Genomic DNA, 17,055 nt, shown 5'->3' on the forward strand with positions numbered 1-17,055 from the left:
TACCCAGGGTCTACGTATTCATATGTTTCATCTCTATTTACTCATTTTCTGGGTGTTCCTCGTGAGTCTTTGGGTACTCCTGTTTATGTGTCCACACCAGCGGGCAATTCTGTTATTGTGGATCAGATCTATCGGTCATGTATCATGACTTTCTATGGTTATGAGACTAGAGCGGATCTTCTGTTGCTTGATATGACCGACTTTGAGATCATCTTAGGCATGGACTGGTTGTCTCCATATCACGCCATCCTTGATTGCCATGCCAAGATTGTTACCTTTGTGATACTAGAGTTTCCTAGAGTGGAGTGGAAGGGTTTGTTCATCAGTGCATCTAGTCGAGTTGTCTCTTTTCTGAAGGCTAGACACATGGTCGAGAAGGGTTGTTTGGCTTATATAGCTTATGTTCGGGATACTAGTACAGACACTCCGGCTATTGATTCAGTGCACGTGGTCTGGGAGTTCTTCGATGTGTTTCCTTCTGATCTTCCAGGCATGCCACCTGATTGTGATATCGATTTTTGTATTGATTTGGCTCCTGGTACCCAGCCTAACTCTATTCCACCATACCGCATGGCTCCGAAAGAGTTGAAGGAGTTGAAAGAACAACTTGAGGAGTTGCTAGCAAAGGGTTTCGTCAGACCAAGTGTGTCACCTTGGGGTGCACCGGTGTTGTTCGTGAAGAAGAAGGATGGGACTATGCGGATGTGCATTGATTACCGCCAGTTGAAAACAGTTACCATTAAGAACAAGTACCCGTTGCGGCGTATTGATGATTTGTTTGACAAGTTGCAGGGTGCCAGGGTGTTCTCCAAGATCGACATGAGATCGGGGTATCATCAGTTAAAGATTCGTGATTCGGATGCTTCGAAGACGGCTTTACGAACTAGATATGGCCACTATGAGTTTCTAGTGATGTCTTTTGGCTTGACTAATGCCCCGACGACGTTTATGGATTTGATGAACCGGGTGTTCATGCCATATATTGACTCGTTTGTCATTGTCTTCATTGATGACATTTTGATCTACTCGCGTAATATAGATGTGATGACCCGATAGGTCATTTTTAAATTTAACATTCAATTTCGTGCTCTCAGACCTCGAATAGCACCATATAGCATTCCTCTACTTGCGTGCACAGTCCGTATATTTTTTCAGAAAGCTTTTATGTGAAAAATTGATAAAAATGTGAAATAGTGCATTAAAAGTCACTTAAGTTGACTTCGGTCAATATTTTAAGCAAACGGACCTGGATTGGTATTTTGAAAGTTTCGGTAGGTCCGTATCGTAATTTGAAATTGGGTCTATGTCCGGAATTTAATTTGGAGGTCCCTAGATCGAGTTATCTCCATTTGACGAAAACTAGACGCTTAAAGGCTTAAAGATTTCAAAGTTTGACCACAAATTGACTTTTATTGATATCGGGCTCGGATTTCGATTCCAAAATTGACTTTTATTAAAGGCTTAGAACTTTTGTTGAGTCTCAGCTCAATTTTTCTAACACGTGGAGGACGTGCGGATAATGACATTTATCTAATTATGCAACTCCGTGGAATCAATTAAGTCACAATTCCTATGATGCACGCTCACACGCCCATCACCTAGCATGTGTGTCATCTCCAAACAATTCATACAACATGTAATTCAAGGATTCATACCCTCAGAACCAAGTTTAGAAGTGTTACTTACCTCAAACCGCATAATTTCTTACTCCGCTATGACCTTGCCTCGCGAATTGGTCTCCGAAAGTCTCGTATCTAGCCACAATTAATCCGATTCAGTCAATACAAATTATTGGAATTAATTTCATAAGAAAATATTAATTTTCCAATAAAATTCGAAATTTAACTCAAAATCGCACGTCTCGGAACCCGACAAAAATTACAAACTATGAACGCCCATCCAACCACGAGTCCAACCATACAAATTTCACCAAATTCTGACATCAACTCGACCCTCAAATCTTCAATTAAAGTCTTTGAAGATTTCTATCCTTTTCAACCCAACCTTTACCCATTTGAACTCAACAATCTTTTCACAAACTTTATTGGTACTTGTATGTATAAATAATACTCTTACACTCAAGAATCATACTCACAATCACCCATCTTTACCCAAACTCGAAATTGAAGAATTTGGGGGAAGAAATTCTTACCTCTTTGAAGCCCTAGTAAGATCCTTGTGAAATCTTCAAGCCTTGAACAGGAATTGATGAATAATTGACTAGGTCTTCACTTTCTCTCTCTAAGATGCTCTCACCACTCTCTAAAATATCAGATTTTTTGCTCCAAAAGAGTCTCTTTGCCTCAATATATTGAAATAGGGTTAGGTCAAAAATTAGAAAAATTGAAGCCCCGACGCAGATCTGCGGTTGCATATGCGACCACATAATGCTTTTACGGCCCGCATAATGGGTCGCAAAAAGGCCTTCCGGAACTGGGCAACACTGTTTCAGTCTGCGGCCGTTATGCGGTCCACAGACCTGTTCTGCGGTCGCATAATGCATCGCAGAATGGGTCTGCGATCGCATAATGCACCGCAAACCTGATCTCCAAACTCGCCTCACCTGCTTCACTCTGCGGCCATTATGCAGTCCGCAGAGTGGTTCTGCGACCTCATAGTGGGCCGCATAAATGTTTTCTTCTGCCGAAAATTTTTCTTTACACCCAGTGCATTGTTCAACCTAAAACCTTTGTACTAATTGATCTACCTCGATACCTAGTCAAGCGCTAATGAGCAAGAAAACGGATATGCCCCCAAAACCTTTATTTCCTTAGCAAAAGTTCTCCGGGGTAGTTACACATAAGTCAACATCCGGTCAATCTTTTTAGCTTAAGTTCTAAACCTTGGAACTAAGTGTTCCAAATCATTCCAAAACCTCACCGGACCCGAACTAATTACCCCGACAAGTCACATAACAACTGTAAAGCACAAATTGGGCAATAAATAGGGGAATGAAATTGTAATACTCAAAACGACCGGCCGGATCATTACACCTTCCACTTTATCTTAGCTGTTTTATCTTTCAAACATCTTGAATTTTATTCATACATTTATTTGTATTATTCTAGTAGCTCGTTCACTTGTGACACCAGATTCGAGGATGTATTTGGATGATTCATTTGTTATGGTCTTATGCACTTTATTTCAGTAACTGACTTTCATTTAAATTGATTTTTTTTAAAATGGTTAAGATTATTCTAACATTGGCTTCCCTAGCAAGTAAAATGTTAGGCGCCATCACGGTCCCGAAGGTGGGAAATTCGGGTTGTGACAAGTTGGTATCAGAGCACTAGGTTACTTAGGTCTCACGAGTCACGAGCAAGCTTAGTAGAGTCTGAAGGATCGGTACGGAGACGTCTGTACTTATCTTCCAGAGGCTATGAAGTTTAGGAACAATATCACTTCTTTCTTATTTTGTCATACGATTTTATTCTATCATCGATGATTGAACCATGATATTCTTGTTCTCTCGCAGATGGCGAGAACACGTACAACATCTACCGCCAGACGGGAGCCATAACCCCTGGTGGAAACTATGACCAGGGGTAGAGGCCGAGGCCAAGGTCGCGCTAGAGGCCGAGGTAGAGGCAGAGGTAGAGCTCAGTCTAGAGCTCGAGCAGCAACACCTGTTGTAGAACCTCAGGTAGATTTGGAAGCGGAGGTTCCGGCTCAGACTGTACCTGTTGGACCAGTTCAGGTCCCGGGAGGATTCATAGCTACTCCAGTACTTCAGGACGCTCTAGTCCGTGTGGTGAGTCTAATGGAGGGTGTGACCCAGAATGGTACATTTCCAGTGGCACCAGCCATCTCACAGGCTAGGGGAGGAGCACAAACTCCCACTACTCCCGCTCCGGAGCAGATGGCTCCCTAGAATCAGGCTCCAGCAGCCCCGCCAGTTGGGGTAATTCAACCGGTAGTTGCGGCACAGGCCCGCCATGTCTTCTGAGGCTTTATTGAGATTGGACAAGTTTACTAAGCTCTTTCCAACTCACTTCAATGGTACACCTTCTGAGGACCCACCGGATTAGCTTGACCGCTGCCATGAGGTGTTGCGGAACATGGGTATAGTTGAGACCAATGAGGTCGATTTTGCTATATTTCAGATGACGAGTTCCGCCAAGAGGTGGTGGAGAGATTATGTGTTTATCAGACCAACTGGTTCGCCTGCACTTTCCTGAGAGCAGTTCTCTCAGCTATTTCTGGAGAAGTTCCTCCCTATCACACTGAGAGAGGAATTCTGTAAGCAATTTGAGCATTTACAGCAGGGCAGTATGACTTTTACTCACTACGAGACCCGTTTTGTGGATCTAGCCCATCATGCTCTCCTTTTACTTCCTACTGAGGGAGAGGGGGTGAGGAGATTTATTGATAAACTCACTCACCCTATCAGGCTTCAGATGGCCAAGGAGACCGAAAGTGAGATTTCCTTTCAGGCGACTACTAATATTGCTAGGAGGATCGAGGTGGTTCTTGTACAAGAGAGAGGGCAGGGGTCTGATAAGAGGCCTTGTCAGTTCGGTAGGTTTAGTGGTGCCTCATCTGTAGGAAGGGGTAATTCTAGTAGAGTCTATCCTCCCAGGCCATTTCATTTAGCGCTCCAGGCATCCCACAGTATTTCAGGTAGTCGCAGTCCTCATATGTCTCATTCCGACCAGCTAGCTTACAGTGCACCACCAGCTCCTATTAGTGCACCTCCACTCCAGAGTTTTCAGGGTAGTTACTTAGGTCGACATGGTCAGCAGTCACAGCAGCCGAGGTCCTGTTATACTTGTGGTGATCCGAAGCACATTACTAGTTTTGCCCTCGGGCACCGGGCAGCTCACCGCAACATGTTTCTCATGCCATGGTCCCGGCACCGGTTGCTTCACCGCCCGCTCAGCCAGCTAGAGGTTGGGGTCAGGCAGCTAGAGGTGGAGGTCAGGTTATTAGAGGTAGAGGTTATTTCCTGTAGATTTGTCGGGGATGCCACCCGACAGAGATATTGACTTCTGTATTGATTTGGCTCCGGGCATCCAACCCATTTCTATTCCACCATATGGTATGGCCCCACCGGAGCTAAAGGAATTGAATGAGCAGCTACAAGACTTGCTTGATCAGGGATTCATTAGACCTAGATTCTCGCCCTGGGGTGCACCAGTGTTATTTGTAAAGAAGAAAGATCGCTCAATGCGGATGTGTATAGATTATCGATAATTGAACAAGGCTACTATCAAGAACAAGAATCCGTTGCCAAGAATTGATGACTTATTCAATCATCTTCAGGGTGCCAAGGTGTTTTCAAAGATCGATTTGAGGTCTGGTTACCATCAATTGAAGATTAGGGCATCTGATGTCCGAAAGACAGCTTTTCGGACTCGGTATGGGCATTACGAATTCCTAGTGATGTCATTTGGGCTGACAAATGCTGCAGAAGCATTTATGGATTTGATGAACCGGTATTCAAGCCTTATTTGGATTCTTTTGTGGTTGTATTCATTGATGATATCTTGATTTACTCCAGCAGTCGAGAGGAGCATGAGCAGCATCTTTGAATTGTGATTCAGACTTTGAAAAATAATCAGTTATATGCCAAATTTTCAAAATGTGAATTTTGGTTAGACTCAATTGCCTTTTTGGGGCATGTTGTATCGACAGAGGGCATAAAAGTGGATCCTAAGAAGATTGAGGCAATTCACAATTGGCCTAGACCTACTCCAGCTACAGAGATCCGGGGTTTCCTGGATTTTGTAGGTTATTATCACCGGTTTGTGGAGGGATTTTCATCCATAAAAGCCCCATTGACCAAATTGACCCAGAAGGATGCCCCATTCAGATGGTCATACGAATGTGAGTTGAGCTTTCAGAAGCTCAAGACTGCTTTGACTACGGCGCTAGTGTTGGTATTGCCTACAGGTTCACGATCATACATAGTATATTGTGATGCATCTCGCATTGGGCTTGGTGCAGTATTAATGCAAGATGGCAGGGTGATTGCATATGCTTCGCAGCAGTTAAAGGTTTATGAGAAGAATTACCCTGTTCATGACTTAGAATTGGCAGCCATTATTCATACGCTGAAAATTTGGAGGCATTACCTTTACGGTGTCTCGTGTGAGGTATTCACTAATCATCGTAGTTTGCAGTATCTGTTCAAATAAAAAGATCTCAATTTGAGGCAGAGAAGATGGTTGGAGCTGTTGAAAGACTATGATATCACTATTTTGTATCACCTCGGAAAGGCCAATGTGGTGGCCGATGCTTTGAGTAGAAAGGTTGTAAGTATGGGCAGCCTTGGGTATATTCCAGTTGGTGAAAGGCCATTGGCCGCAGATATTCAGACTTTGGCCAATCAGTTCATGAGGATAGATATTTCAGAGCCCAGTTGGGTTCTAGCTTGCAAAGCCACTCGGTCTTCTCTATGTGAGCGTATCAGAGAGCGACAATATGATGATCCTCATTTTCTTGTCCTTAAGGACACGTTGCGGTATGGTGGTGCCAAGTAGGTTGTTGTGGGAGATGATGGAGTTCTGCATATGCAGGGTCGTGTTCGTGTACCTAATGTGGATGGGCTTTGTGAATTAATTCTTGAGGAGACCCACAGTTCTCGGTATTCTATTCATCCGTATGCCGCCAAAATGTATCAAGATTTTTGGCAACATTATTGGTGGAGGAGAATGAAGAAGGATATAGTTGCACATGTAGCTCGATGTTTAAATTGTCAGAAAGTCAAGTACGAGCATCAGAGACCTGGTGGTCTGCTTCAGAAGTTAGAAATTCTTGAGTGAAAGTGGGAGCGTATCACTCAGAGGAAGTTTGACGCAGTATGGGTCATTGTGGACAGGTTGACCAAGTCAGCACATTTCATTCCAGTAGCATTTACCTATTCTTCAGAGTGGTTGGCGGAGATTTACATCCGCGAGATTGTCTACCTTCACGATGTGCCCTTGTCTATTATTTCTGATCGAGGTACGCAATTCACATCGCACTTATGGAGGGCTGTACAGTATGAGTTAGGCACGCGGGTTGAGTTGAGTACAACATTTCATCCACAGACAGACGGATAGTCAGAGCGCACTATTCAGATATTGGAAGATATGCTTTGCGCTTGTGTTATAGACTTTGGAGGTTCTTGGGAAAGTTCTTGCCACTTGCAGAGTTTGCTTATAATAACAGCTACCAGTCAAGCATTCAGATGGCTCCATATAAAGCATTATACGGGAGGCGATGTCGTTCGCCAATTGGCTGGTTTGAACCGAGAGAGGCTCGGTTGTTGGGTACCGATTTGGTACAGGATGCCTTGGATAAGGTCAAGACTATTCAGGATCGACTTCGCACAACTCAGTCTAGGCAAAAGAGTTATGTTGACCATAAGGTTTATGATGTTGCATTCATGTTTGGTGAAAGTTTATTGCTCTGGGTTTCACCTATGAAGGGTGTAATGAGGTTCAGAAATAAGGGTAAGTTGATCCCTAGGTATATCGGACCCTTTGAAATTCTTGAAATGGTGGATGAAGTAGCCTACATGCTCATGCTACCACCTAGTTTATCAGCGGTTCATCCGGTGTTCCATGTGTCTATGCTCCAGAAATATCATGATGATCTGTGCCATGTGTTAAATTTCAGCTCAGTCCAATTGGACAAAGATTTGACTTATGAGGAAGAGCTGGTAGCTATTCTAGTCCGGCAGGTCCGACAATTGAGGTTTAAGAGTTATTCATCAGTTCGAGTACAATGGAGAGGTCAGTCGATTGAAACATCTACATGGGTGTCCGAGTAGGACATACGGAGTAGATATCCACACCTTTTCACCAGCCCATGTACTTTTTCTAATTTCGTTCGAGGACGATGGAGAATGTGATGACCCGATAGGTCATCATTAAATTTAACATTCAATTTTATGCTCTGATACCTCGAACATCACCACATAGCATTTTTCGACTTGCGTGCCAGTTCGTATATTTTTTCGGAAAGCTTTTATGTGAAAATTTGATTAAAATGTGAAATAATGCTTTAAAACTCACTTAAGTTGACTTCCGTCAAATAGTTTGATCAAACGGACCAGGATCGGTATTTTGACAGTTCCTGTGGGTCCGTATCATAATTTGGCACTTGGGCGTATGGCCAAAATTTAATTTGGAGGTCCCTAGGTCGAGTTATCGCCATTTGACGAAAACTAGAAGCTTAAAGGCTAAAAGATTTCAAAGTTTGACTATAAATTAATTTTTATTAATATCGGGCTCGGATTTCGATTCTGAAAGTTGAAATTGCTCTGTTATATCATTTAGGACTTACATGTAAAAATTTAGGTCATTCCGGACTGTTTTGACGTGTTTCGGAGCGAGTTTTAGAATTGAAATTTTCATAAATTCATTAAGTTCGAATCGAAGTGCGAATTGTAGTTTTGACGTTGTTCGACGTGATTTGAAACTCCGAGTAGGTTCGTACGATGTTTTAGGACTTGTTGGTATATTTGGTAGAGGTCCCGAGGGCCTCGGGTGGATTCCAGATCGTTAACGAATCAAACTTTAGACTTAGAACAAAGCTGGAAATTTCTGCCTACTGATGCAATCGCACATGTTGAACTTTTCTCGCAGGTGTGAGCTCGCAGAAGATAGCTTGGCAAGCGCAGATGCGGGCAGTAGCTTGACAAGGCAGTGGTAGTAGGTGCGAGGGAATTTCCGCACCTGCGAGACCGCAAATGTGGACGGGGAGCCACAGGAGTAGATAGCTTCTTCGCAGAAGTAGACTCTTGTCCGCAGAAGCCAGGAATGCGCAGAAGAAGATGGTCTGCAGAAGCGGACGAAACATCGCAGAAGCGACAAATTGGTCACAGATGTGGCCTGTCCTAAGGGGGCATTGGACCGCAGAAGCGAGTTCGCAGAAACGACAACCATCCTCACATCTGTGAGACCGCAAATGCTTCCAAGTGCATCGCAGATGCGGAAACGCTGGCAGTGTTAAAAACATAAGGGTTCCCACATTTTTGTCATTTTGGACATTTCAAGCACGGTTTGGGGAGAATTTTCAGAGGGAATTCATGAAAAAACTTGAGGTATGTCATGTGTGATCATTGTTAATCAATAATATTAAATTATCATCGAGTATTTCGACTAGATTACATATTTTTTAGGTGAAATTCGAGAATTTGGGCCTATGGATTTGAAAATAAGATTTGGGGATTTGAAGGTTGAGTTGATGTCGGAATTTAGTAATATTTGTATGGTTGGACTCGTAGTTGAATGAGCGTTCATATTTTGTAACTTTTGTCGGATTCCAAGACGTGGGCCACCCTTTTGATTTTTGAATTGAATTTTGGATTTGAATTGAAAATTTAGTATTTTCACATAGAATTGGTTTCTATAATTTTTGTTGAGTATATTGAATTGTTTGTGACTAGATTCGAGGCATTCAGACACCAATTCGCGAGGCAAAGGTTTATTGGAATCTTGAGTTTGTTGCAAAGCGAGGTAAGTGTCGTGGTTAACCTTGACTTGAGGGAGTAGGACTTGTTTGTCTATTTTCTACGTGATTTAATGTGCGGGTACAATGTATATGTGAGGTGACGAGTACTTATGCATTGTCGTTGAGTCAAAGCATGCGGGTGGAATTTGTTCATTCCGAATAACTGCTTATTTAATTAAGATATTCCTTCTTAAGTTTATTATTGTTTATTTGATCATTTCTCATGAAATTATTGCTAATTTAATGATTGTTGAATATTTTGGAAGGTGAGGTCGGTATTTTGGTATTGAATTGATTGATAAGTATGGATCCCCGCATTTAAATACTCTTCCGAATTTATATTATCATTTTCATGGTAAGGAAGAGTATAAAAGCACGAAGGGTGATGCCGTGTCATTTATACTAATTATACTATTATTGCCATAGTGAGGAAGAGTGTAAAAGCATGAAGGGTGATGCCGTACCATTTTTACATTATTAATTATTGATTTATAAAGTGAGGAAGAGAGTTAAAGCACGAAGGGTGATGTCATGCCATTTAAATTATTTATTCATCATGTTGTGGCAACAAAGAGCGTTAAAGCATGAAGGGCGATGTCGTGCCATTCATATTATTTATTTATCATTTCATGAGAAGGATGAGAGTAAAAGCGCGAAGGGTGGTGCCGTACCATTTTATTATTTCAGCTACCTATTTTGTTGTTGATGAATTATTTGGATGTTACATGACACTTCCCTGGTTGAAATTTTTATACCATTTCCCTTTCACATGTTCCCTCCCAATTTTGCAAAATTTGTTAATTATGTTCAATATTATTTCGTGTATATATATACTTGCACATGTTGTTTACGTATATGTCTTGTCATAGCCTCGTCACTACTTCATCGAGGTTAGGCTCGATATTTACGGAGTACATGGGGTCGGTTGTACTCATACTACACTCTGCACTTGTAAAGATTTTGGAGTTGGTCCCAGCGGCGTACCATAGACTTGCTCTGATTCAGCTACCCATAGGAGACTTGAAGTATAATTGCACAGCGTCCACAGTTCTGAAGTCTCCTTCTACTTTATCTTAACTGTGTTATCTTTCAAACAGCTTGAATTCTATTCAGACCTTTATTTGTATTATTCTAATAGCTCGTGCACTTGTGACACCAGATTCAGGGATGTATTTGGATGATTCATTTGTTATGGTCTTTCGCACTTTATTTCAGTAATTGACTTCCATTTAAATTGATTTGTTTAAAAATGGTTAAGATTATTCTAACGTTGGCTTGCTTAGCAAGTGAAATATTAGGCGTCATCACGGTCCCAAAGGTGGGAAATTCGGGTCGTGACAAGTTGGTATCAGAGCACGAGCAACATTTGAGAGTGGTGCTTCAAACCTTGCGGGAACATAAGTTATATGCTAAGTTCTCCAAGTGTGTGTTTTGGTTAGATTCTATGGCATTCTTGGGGCATGTTGTATCATGCGAGGGTATTAAGGTAGATCCCAAGAAGATCGAGGCAGTTCAGAGTTGGCCTCGCCCTACCAAAATGACCGAGATCAGGAGCTTCTTTGGGTTAGCAGGTTATTATCATCGGTTTGTGAAGGGCTTCTCATCTATTGCATCACCTTTGACTAGATTGACCAGAAGGGTGCTCCGTTCCGATTGTCCGATGATTGCGAGGTGAGCTTTCAGAAGCTCAAGACCGTATTGACTTCAGCACCAGTGTTGGTGTTTCCTTCCGGTTTAGGGATGTATACTGTGTATTGCGACACTTCATGCGTTGGTCTAGGTTGTGTATTGATGTAGGAGGGGCGAGTTATTGCATATGCTTCACGTCAGCTGAAGCCCCGCGAGAAGAATTACCACATGCAAGATTTGGAGTTGGCCGCGATAATTCATGCTCTTAAGATCTGGAGGCATTATCTTTATGGGGGTGTCCTGTGAGGTTTACACCGATCATCAAAGCTTGCAGAGGAATCTCAATTTGAGGCAGCGCGGGTGGCTTGAGTTACTAAAAGATTATGACATTACCACCCTTTATCATCCGGGCAAGGCGAATATGGTTGTGGATGCCTTGAGCAGAAAGGCGGAGAGTATGGGTAGTTTGGCATTCATTTCAGCAGATGAGAGGCCATTAGCTTTGGGCATTCAGTCCTTGGCTAACAGACTTGTGAGGTTGGACATTTCAGAGCCTTGCCGAGTTCTTGCATGTGTCGTCGCTCACTCTTCATTATTCAAGCAGATTAAGGCTCGTCAGTACGATGATCTGCACTTGTTGGTTTCACATAGACGATACTATAGGGTGGTGACAAAGAGGTTACTATCGAGGAGGATGGTGTTCTGCGACTCCATAGTTGCCTATATGCTCCAAATGTTGATTGCTTGAGGGAGAAGATCCTAGAGGAGGCACATAGTTCTCGGTATTCTATTCATCTAGGTGCTACAAAGATGTATCACGACCTGAGGCAGCATTATTGGTGGAGGCGAATAAAGAAGGACATATTTGAGTATGTAGCGAGGTGCCTTAATTGCCAGCAAGTTAAGTATGAGCATCAGAGGTCAGGTGGCCTACTCCAGTAGATAGTTATACCTGAGTGGAAATGAAAGCGCATCACTATGGACTTCGTAGTTGGGTTGCCACGGACCATGAGGAAGTTTGATGTAGTTTGGGTCATTGTCAACAGATTGACCAAGTCGGCACACTTCATTCCGGTTGTGACCACGTATTCTTCAGAGAGACTGGCCCAGATTTACATTCAGGAGATTGTTCGATTGCATGGTGTGCCTATTTCTATCATATTTGATAGAGGCCCTCAGTTTACTTTACATTTTTGGAGGGCAGTACAGAGTGAGTTGGGAACCCGGGTAGAGCTCAGCACAACCTTTCATCCGCATATCGATGGGCAGTCGAAGCGGACGGTTCAGATATTAGGTTATATGCTCAGAGCATGTGTGATTGACTTCGGAGGACAGTGGGATCGATTCTTTCCTTTGGCCGAGTTTTCTTATAACAACAGTTATCAGTCCAGCATTGAGATGGCTCCATTTGAGGCTTTGTATGGTCGGCGATATCGTTCTCCCATCGGATGATTCGAGCCCGGCGAGGCTAGGATATACGACACTGATTTGGTGAAGGATGCCTTGGAGGAGGTGAAATTGATTCAAGAGAGACTTCGCACAGAACAGTCCAGACAGAAGAGTTACGTGGATCAGAAAGCGCGTGGTTTATTATTTATGGTGGGCGAGAAGGTTCTCTAGAAAGTCTCACCGATGAAGGAAATCATGAGGTTCGGGAAGAAAGGCATGTTGGGCCCAAGGTTTATAGGTCCATTTGAGGTGTTGAGACGAGTTTGGGGGGGGGGGGGGATTTCTTATGAGCTTGCTTGCCTCCTAGTGTATCGGGAGTTCATCCGATTTTCCATGTTTCTATGCTCCGGAAGTATCATGCCGACAGGTCGCATGTGTTAGACACAACATGGTTCAGCTAGATGAGAGTCTGGGTTATGAGGAGGAGTCAGTTGCCATTGTTGACAGGCAGGTTCGCTAGTTGAGGTCCAAGAAAATTTATGTGGTAAAGGTTCAGTGGAGGGGTCAACTAGTCGAGGAAGTGACTTGGGAGTCTGAGAAGGACATGCGAGACAAATATCCACACTTATTCGGCACTCCAAGTACGATTCTAAACCCGTTCGAGGACGAATGTTTGTTTAGGAGGTAGAGAATGTAACGACCTGATTGGTCGTTTTGCTTTTTAAATCCTTGTTCCCCTAAATAAGACTCCCCTATGTGATTTTACTGTTTTATGACTTGATGGGATGGTTAGTTTTGGTTTGGAAGGGTTCGGGATGAAATCGGAATACTTAGTTCATTAATATTGGCTTAAAAGGCTTAAATTTGACTGGGGTCAATATTTTTAGTAAACGGCCTTGGAACCGGGATTTGACGGTCCCAATAGGTCTGTATGATGATTTTGGACTTGGGCGTATGTTCGGATCGGGTTTCGAATGACCTGGGAACGCGCTTAATATTGGAAGTTGGTGTATTGAAGGTTTTTCAAGTTATTTAAATATGGTTTGAGGTAGGATCTGGTGTTATTGAGGTCCGATTGGGATTCGGAGCCTTGGAATAGTTTCGTATGTTGATTTATGACTTACACTCAAAATTTGGTGTCATTCCGAGTAGTTTAAGTATGATTTGGCGCGTTCGGAGCAATTTGGTAGAACTTGAAGTTCATAAGTTGATTCGATTTGGTTTTGGAGTGTGATTCTTAGTTTTGATGTTGTTTTACGTGTTTTGAGGGTTCGAGCGAGTTCGTTTTATGTTTACAAACTTATTTGTATGTTTGGTCGAAGCCCCGGGGCCCCGTGTAGGATTCATAGGGGTCGACTTAGCTTGATTGCTCTTTGGAGAAGAGCTGAAGGTGGCTGGCATCTGGTGCGTTTGCACTTGCGGTGGGAATGGCCGTAGGAGCGGCACCATAGGTGTGGCGTCTTATTCGCAGAAGCATAATGGATGGGAGTCAGCGAGGTCCGCAGAAGCGAAGGATTTCAAGCGAACTCGCTCCTGCGATGAAGGGGTCCGTAGATGTGGAGAGAGGCAGTCTGGCCATGGTCGCAGGTGTGCAAGGCGAGCCGCAGATACGAGACTTAGACGCAGGTGCGGCTGGTCGTGGCTCGTGCATGTTCCGCAAATGCGCACAATCGACCGCAGAAGCGGAGATTCTTCCGCAAGTGAGAAAACCGTTGGGAGGCAGTAAAGTGAATTTATATCGGGACTTAGACTATTTTGGCTCGTTTCTTTCATCTCTTGGGCGATTCTGGAGCTCTTTGAATAGGGGTTTTCACCTAGTACTTTGAGGTAAATAATTTCTATATATGATGAGTTTAATACATGCATTTTGGGTAGATTATTAGCATATAAATTGTAGAAATTGTGGGTTTAGTTGAAAAACCTAGGTTTTGATAAAAATGAGATTTAACAACGAAAATGATTATGGAATTGGGTGAAAATTATATATTTGAGCTTGTGAGGTTATGGGTAACATTTATCTTCGAAAATTTCTGGAATCCGGGCAAGTAGGCCTGGGGTGAATTTTAGAAATCTTCCAATTTGGGTTGGGTAATTACTCTAATAGCTAAATTATTAACTTTTAAGTATATATTGATTAATTTATATAATATTTGGCTAGCTTCGGATTGTTCGGCACCAAGTTGAGGCCTTAGAGTGAATTTGTGGGCTGGAAAGTGAGCTTTGAGACGAGGTAAGTCTCTTGCCTAACCTTGTAAGGGGGAATTTGCCACATAGGTATTTTAAGTTACTATTTGCTTCTAATTGTGGGGGCTACGCCACGTACGAGGTGACAAGAGTCTGTGCGTGGCTACTAATTATGCTTAAGTCCGGATAGTTTTAGGACCCAAATCATGAAATACTTGTATTTTTTGTACTCTACTTGTTAATTTAAGTGCCTAAATTATATTGAAACTTGATAAAGAATTCGTTAAGACCGAATTTCACTTACTTTAAGTTTTGGCGGGTTACTTGACCTTTAATGAAAATTGTGCTTCTATGTGTATTAGTCTTGTAATAACTTTTAAATCGGATGTTCATAGAGTATTCTCTCTTCTTGTGGAGCGGGTCGAACGTTCGGCAGTGTAATAGATGCATCTATAGTTTGTGCCGCTCGACCCTCGACAGTGTACACATTATTCTGGATCGAGCCGTACAACCTCAGTATAAATCGTGCGTATTAATGCTTGGTGGCCAAACACACTTGATATTATTTTTATGTATGAGGGGTTATATCTTATCTATTGGCCCGAATTTTATCTGGAGTTAGTATGTGTTAGTTGAAGATTTTTTTGGGATTTACTATTAGTTAAAGAATCATTTATTCACTGCTTGCTAATGTGTTATTATTATTATTATTCACATATCTCATGCCCATTTAAAATTCCTGTATTTTATTGTTGGCTCATAGTAAGTGTCGATGCCGATCCCTCGTCACTATTTCTTCGAGGTTAGACTGGATACTTACTGGGTACATGTTGTGTATGTACTCACGCTACACTTCTGCACTAATCGTACATGAACTGAGGCAGGTGCACTCTAGCAGTCAGTCATGCACGCACCCCCGTTACCCCGAGGCTTAGTGGTGAGCTACTTTCTGAGACCGTTCTGCAGCACCCGGAGTCTCTCTTTTGTATTTACTTTCTGTCTACTCTATTTCAAACAGTAGCTTAGTGTTTTGTATATTCTACTAGTCGCTCATACACTTGTGACATCGGGTCTTGGAAATATGCTAGTAGACATTTGATATTTTTTGGGTATTTATATCACTGTACTTGCTCCTTTATGAGCTTATGCTTACTTTATTAAATTTTTCACTTCTCATTTGCTTAATAAATACAAATCAACTACTTTGAAATTATTAAAAAGAATAAATACATGGCTAGTTCATGCGTTAGCTTGCCTAGCGGCGACGTTGGGCGCCATCACGACCTATAGGAGAAATTGGGTCGTGACATTTTCAATCAACAATCAATTCGCATGATGAAACAAAACTAACCACTCCTGAATTTTAATTTCTCAATCGATTCTCAAAGCATACATACAGAATATAAACAGTTAAGAATCAAACTTTGATGTTGAGAAAAATAGAGAACCCTTTTGAATTTGAATGTAGCTCTCCCTCTCCGACGCACAATTGAAGTGCAAAATCATTTCCCTCGTTTATTGGATGGGTTTCTGGCGTGGCTCCTTGGGCTTTAGTCCTTGAACCCTTCTGTCATGGGCATCTATAAAGCCCATTGACTAAAGCCTAAGGACCCACTAATTCCTCAAATGGCGTATCCTAATGAGATTGGTCTTAACTAAATGTCCCTAGCATGGTATAACAACATACCCATATAATTGGTAGAAAATAGCCCTAGTTATAGATATTGGCATCAAATAGCCAATAAATGTATATCACAATAATAATATGCATATCACAACTTTTTTCTTCTTCTTTGTCTATATCAACATGTATATTAAAATTTTATTTTCATTCTTTGTATATAAATAATATTATTCTTTGTATATCGATAATATAAAATTATATATATAGTTATTGCTGCCTTTATATCAATGTATATCACAATAAAAATATTATATTATTTATATATCACAGTGTATAGCACATCAGACATGTGTATACCACATTTGTATCCCCTATTGTAACCCGTGTATATCTCTATGTACATCAGTGATATCTCATGTATATTATGTGTGTCTGTGTCTATCCATGAAAATTTCTATTATATATACGATATACAATGTGATATACACGGGCGTCCGTAAAAATATTGTATTGTATACACGATATACAAAGTGATATACACAGACGTCCTTAAAAACTTATGTGTGATATACACTGATATACACGATATACAACGTGATATACACATGTCGCAGTTGGATTTTTAGGTCTGATTGTTTTACCTGAAACCAGTCTAAATCACTTCTAATCTTGCTCAAATTTTATATATAGCCTTGTTTAGGCATTTTCAACCAATTTCAATCACACCCACTCATTCAATCCAACCAAAAAAAAGAAAGAGAGAAGAAAAACAAAGTTGAAATATATTT

This window comes from Nicotiana tabacum, chromosome 24, assembly GCF_000715075.1.
Source record: "Nicotiana tabacum cultivar K326 chromosome 24, ASM71507v2, whole genome shotgun sequence".
Lineage (NCBI taxonomy): Eukaryota > Viridiplantae > Streptophyta > Magnoliopsida > Solanales > Solanaceae > Nicotiana > Nicotiana tabacum.